Source organism: Microcebus murinus, chromosome 9 (genome assembly GCF_040939455.1).
Source record: "Microcebus murinus isolate Inina chromosome 9, M.murinus_Inina_mat1.0, whole genome shotgun sequence".
NCBI lineage: Eukaryota > Metazoa > Chordata > Mammalia > Primates > Cheirogaleidae > Microcebus > Microcebus murinus.
The window spans coordinates 87,928,750-87,934,817 of NC_134112.1; the positions used below are offsets into that span (position 1 = coordinate 87,928,750).

At 40.7% G+C, this 6,068-nt stretch overlaps 1 protein-coding gene across 3 annotated transcripts in view; it reads right to left on the minus strand.

Annotated features, from left to right (window-relative positions):
* Positions 1–5,764, minus strand: part of PTN (pleiotrophin) — a 91,781-nt gene extending 86,017 nt beyond the window's left edge. Inside the window, exon 1 of one of the 3 annotated variants that reach the window (XM_076006638.1) lies at positions 5,471–5,764. The gene's annotated coding sequence lies outside the window, so the exon portion shown is untranslated. Of the gene's footprint in view, positions 1–5,466 lie in introns of all 3 variants that reach the window. The other 2 variants (XM_020289708.2, XM_012744739.2) reach the window with 2 other exon arrangements.
* Positions 5,765–6,068: the final 304 nt, after the last annotated feature.

Below are 6,068 nucleotides of genomic sequence, written 5' to 3' on the forward strand. Positions count from 1 at the left end.
TAAAAGAAAATAGGAGGGGAGGAGTACAGCTCCACCTAGATGGAGGATTTGCCTCGGAAACCTATGGTTCCACCAAGCTCTGATTCATTTGCAATTTCACTGAAATTCCACTGCTGGAGTGGAAGGATTTGCTTTCTTTCCCCCCATGTAAATGTTTTCACCGAAGGACAGTCACCTCGTGTCTAGTATAAATTTTCCTGAAAAGGACTTCTAGGGGGAGGTGCCATGCCTATAAAATTATATTTATTCTAAATAAACTCAGAGTAACTTCTTAAGAAGATATCACTTCCAATAATTTTTTCTGCTCTATTAGGTCGCATATGTGAAACAAAAACCTGAAGGAATTGAGAGTTCAATTTCTCTTCCAGAATAAACCACATTAAAGCAACAAAAAAATAATGCTTTTGAAATAAATATTGAGTACCATTTAGTCTTTAGTACATTCCACTTTGCTTTTTCTCATAAAAATGTGATCCCCTTGTTACTGGAACTGATTAGGACAAAAATCACACATATCTTACTCTAACTTATGCTGCAGTAATTAGTGTTTTCATGTTCTTACATATACATTGGGTAGACCATAAGCTGGCTGAAGACATATTTATCGTCTCAGCCCCTATCACGCTACCTGACATGTAGTATGGCAGTCACTATCATAGAAGTCTGTTAAGGATAAAAATAAAATAACGAGTCCTTTACTTCAATCTCCTTCCCCAAATACAGTTGTGCCCAAATTATTCCCTTCAGTATTTATTTAAATAAAAATAAAAATGTGAATATACAGCACAATAGAGAGAATGAGGAGATCTGAGAGTTCTCCCAGTGAAACTTGGAGTTGAAGCTCAAAGAAGAGTTGTGACAATATCGAGGCGTTTTAAGAAAGAGAGAGAGAAAATTGAAATATTTGGAAATGAATTTCCACATTTGGAAATTGAGGGAGAAAAAGAAAAAAAAAGATGGAAAAAGTGAACAAAAAAATTTGGAAAAAATTAAGGTACTAATGATATGACAAAAAGGAAGAAAAACATGAAGCCATTGGTTTGATGGAATGACCTGTGACTTTTAAAGTATTTTTTTCCAGAGATAGGTGGGCGTATAATGGATTTTAATTGTTTGAGATCTCCTTTAAATACATGTCTAACAAAGAATGTCACAAGTTAGTACCACTTACCAAACACAAAGTGTTTAAAGTTGTAAAACTGTGAATACCTACAGAAAAGAAACCATGTTGTATTTCTTAAATATGCTACATTGTCCAGCACAGTATTAGGCATCCAACATACACATAATAAATATTGTTACATTGACTGGCTATCGCAGGAAGAATTGTATTGCAGGGGCAGGACCCAGAAGTGTGTGATGGAGGTGAGTAACTCTGGCTGTGCCCCCACATTGAAGTTGGGGAGCTGAAAGGAGAATTAAGTCAATATTAGTTGCAGCGATGAAAGCATAAGCTGATCTTAGCCAGGGTCTGAATCAGAAAAAGGAAAAATCTGGTTGAGTAGGTAGAGAGCTCACTGGTGCTGAAAACAGATTTGAGTGGACCAGGTCAGAAAAATGTCAAAATGTCAGCTAGCAAGGTCCAACTTTCCATGAATGCCAAGATATGGGCAGACATTCCTGAAATATATGCAATCATATAAGGAGGGAATTGGGCAAGACATCCTAAGACCTGTGGGATGGGACATAATAGCAACTGGATTAATAAAATAATAGCAACTGGATTAATAACTGGATACTAAACTATTAATATTTTATTAATAAAACTGGATTAATAAAAGGATTATTAATTAATAATTAAGAAATGAGAGTGAGGAAGGGGAAATTGGTAAGTGTAAATGTTGCAAGAAATAGAAACAAAGGGTTTATAGACAGGGCATACTATTTGTGTTTTAAAATGATGTTTTGGTTTTCACTAAGAAAGCAAGTCTTAGAATCAAGATTCCAATTATCAGTTACAATGACTCACTTCTTTCAATATTAATATATTGCAATAAGATTTTTTGGGTTATACTATGTATGAAGTTAAAAAATGTAAGAATTCTGCTTTTAGAAAACTTACCAGAACATTTTTTTTCCAATCTGAGATGTCACTTTCTCTAAACCTACTATCAAGATATGGCTCAAAAAATAAAGCTCAGTAGAAGAAATTAATTTTTATTTCTCAAAATATCTTTAGCATGGATGATTCACTGTATTCCTTGCCTACCCGTAAAAAATAGGGATTTGTGGTGAATGTGATCTACGTAATTAAATCCACAACATTATCACAATTATGATACCCTCGGATAATGTTTCATCATAGCCACGCTTTTAAGCCATCACACCAGAACTTTTTACATCTTATTTACTAAATGCTAAAATAGGGAGAAAAAAAGGCTTGTTATATTTTACAATCTTGAAATATTGTAATGACACCATGAAAACTAGGCCACGTAGAAGACTGGCTTGAAGTAGATGGGAAAATGGCCAGTCTGTGGAAACCTGAATTGGCCATAAACATCAAGAATGGAGGACAACTTTCCAAACTGAGGCCATGGCCCCAGTTCCACTCAAGCCAATTGACTTTGGATGGAAAAACGCAGGTCCAGCTCACAAAAAGAAGGTCCATATCTGAATATTATTTTACCTCCCCTCCCAGGGCAATGATGTGGCCTTGTGGCAGGAGGAGACAAAAACTCTTTGATTGTTCATCAGAACAGCAGCCAGAGGAGAAATCATTCCTCACCCATATGGAGAAGGCCAACTCAGCATCATCAGCAAAGTGGCAGAAACAAAGGTTGGAGAGCTCCACTCAGCCTGATGCTCCGGGACAAGCAGACCTTAAACCTTAAACTGAGCTGAGACGCACTCATGGGTAGAATTCACCTGCACTCTGCTCACTCTGGGCAGTTTCAATTTGGACATTACCTTCAGGAGAGAAGTCGAGGACAACTTTGTTCATCACTATGCCACCAGATTAAAAAGTGTAAGTGTTTAAGAGAACTGGAATTTGTGTTCTGAATTCTGACTTCTGGCCCTTAATCTATCACTGACTTATCACACCATTTTGAACAAGCCAGCTAAACTCAATTCCCTGGGAAAACTTTGAATAGTAATAAAAACACCACATCAACAATAGGAATATAATTAGAATTCACGTAAGAATGTCATGTAAGTGAGAAAGCATGCGTATCCTCAAAGGGAAATTAAACATTTAAACTTAAAATATTTTATTTCTAATATTGATTTTTAAAAAAGCAATTAAACTATCTGGGGATCTTATTTCTCTCATGTTATTTTCAATAACCAGGTTTTGTGAAAATTCAAACAAAGCCATTGGCTTTACTGGAATTAAAAAAAACAAAATGCCCGTTAAAAAGCAACGCAGGTCTTGCTACGTGTTGCTATGTGTGAAGACCTAATAAGACCTAACATGCAAAAATTCAATAAATTACTAAATTTATTATTCCAAATCTCATGGAAAGAAGTGTAGGAAAACAGAGAATTATATATAATACACATGCCACATTAGACTCTGTAGTTAAATATATTTTATTATTCTCGTTCTCCATAATACCTCATTTAAAGTCAGATAATTAAAAAGTCATGTATTAACAGCAGTTTCATTTCTCTCACAGCTCAAGCTTCGAGAACATAACACATTTGTACCCATAAGCAAACAGCTGGAACACAGCACCTGATGTGGTATGTGCTTAAGGTGGGTGTTCCTTATAGAGGCTTTTCCCTAAATGAGGGGAAAAATGTCCTAAAGAGAGTCTGTTGAGCAGAGGCAGAGGTACCTTCAATTTAAAGTACAATTAGAGAACCTAAAGCACAAAAGTTCCTTAAAGCGCAAAAGAATGGCATTAAAGTTTTTAAAAAATAAAACACTTTTTTTAAATTTCATCTTCTAATTTAAATGAGAAAGTGTAACTATTGACAGTCTGAAATAACTCAAGTCCCAAAGGAGGCAAAAAGATAAATATCCACTTTAATTTCCTTTGAATTTAACTAAATTATAAATGTTTCTAATGATTTGGTCTTTAAAGTGCATAATTTACATACAAAGGAGCACAATGAAGATGAAAACTACAAGAGCTTTTTTTTTTTCTGTTAGGAAACTTCTCTTTTGTTTCACTCCCATTACCTTTTGATATTTCAACATATCAATTCATTCCCAGATAATCAAAGCACTAAAATGGGCTCTGCTGTTTCAATTCCACATTTGCCTAGGATCATCGAATTGCTTCATTATGTTATTAGTTCAAAAGCTCTTTTTGGTAGTTCCTAAATCTCCTCCCAGGCCCTTCACTCACTCACTCACTCACTCACTCACTCACTCACACACTCACACACACTCGCACGCACACACACTCCACCCCTTTCTCAAGCTGCTGATAACCCTTAAAATGAGAGATGCTAAAGGACTAGAACTTTGAAATTCCCTCACATTGTCTCCTCTTAGACCCCACCACCCCAATACCATTTTCTCATTGTATCCCCAAACTTCCAAAGCAGCTCTTAACAAAGACAGGGGTGAGTTAACAATAGAGTGTAAGTAAACTATGTGTGCTCTTGCGTTTGTGTGTGTGTGGTGTTGTATTACTGAGAAAGGTTTTGCGTGTGTGTGTGTGTGTGTGTGTGTGTGTGTGTGTGTGTTAAGGAGAGAGGAAGTTTAAAGTTTTGTGTATTAAGGAAGCTGAATACATTCCTCTCAAAAAATATTGTCTTAACTTGTCAGAAACAAGAACTCAGAAACTGTAAGAACCTGGCAAATTAGTAACCACTATAGCCCAGGTTTAAGTGGGTGAAATTAAAAGTTTAAGTGCCAGTGTGCAGGGCAGTTCTTAAAATTAGCATTCAAATGAGAGACTGCATTCAAGGTGTGTCTTTTATACTTCGGACTTAACCATTTCTGGAACCATTGCTGGGTTGTCAGGCAGGGCAAGGAGTGCCAGCAAAGATGCTCAATGTCAGCTAGCGCCGGCAGGAACAAGCTCCCACATCTTACCTAGAGATGCCAGCCCCAGTCATCAAGCCCTGGGGCGTTCAATCAGAGAACCAGAGAGAGGATGAGAAAAGGAGAACTGCTTGTTCAGGCTGCCTTACTGTCTCTCTGCACTACCCAGCCTGTACAGACACACCTACTACAGCTCCAGGTAGTACAAAGAGCAAAGCTACACTCTCCAGCCCAGCCTGGCGTGTCGTGCAGCTAGAGCTGGAACCCCGTCCACATGCACGCTTAACATCACAAAAGCATTTTTCCATCCACTCACCTAAGCACACCCGAACTAACCTGACCCGACTCCCCCCAGATCTGCGTCCGTTTGCCCCCGGAGCAAGCCAGTTTCCAAAGCAGTCCTGTCTGCAAAGACACGAGGCGGCGCCCCCCCCGCCCCCCCATCCAACCCCAGCATCTGCGGCCACCGGAGTGAAGCCTGACTGGCCGGCGACCCCGCGGAGCAGGCGCGCGCTCCCTCTCACCTACTTGGAGCCGCGGTGTCCTCTCGGGCTCGGGCTGCGCGTGTGGCGAGGGCAGGTCCGCAGCGGCGCGTCCAGGTCCCGGTCTCGGAGGCTCCCGCCCGGCGGCCGCGGCTGTCCCCGCCTGCTGGACCGAGGACTCACTGGCCTCCTTCTCCCCCTGTCTCCACTTTGGGTTTCCCTGCGCTCCCGGGCTCTGTTGGCGGGATTTTCGGACTGGAAGGCGGGGAACCTGAGCCTGCCTCGGACTCAATTAAGCCCTGCCGGGGAGGGAGCGGAAGGGAAGCGGAGCAGGGGAGGGAGGAGGGGAGCGGGCAGGGCGGACGCGGGCCGGGCGCGGGGGGAGCGCGCCGCGCGCCAGCTGATCGGGAAGCTTATTAAAAGCAGGATACTCCGGGGGCAGCCTCTCCCCGCGGAGCAAGAAAACGGATTTGAACCAAGGGGCCAGGGATGGAGCATTGTTTTGTTTTTTAGCAGACAGACGGACTGTGTGTATTTCTTTTCCAAACTCTATGCATGGTCTGTTCTTCAGTTGGGTACATACTATCTCAAAGGGACAACTGATGGCATTTTAGATTACAGTTGGGGCCCCACGCAATTCTTTA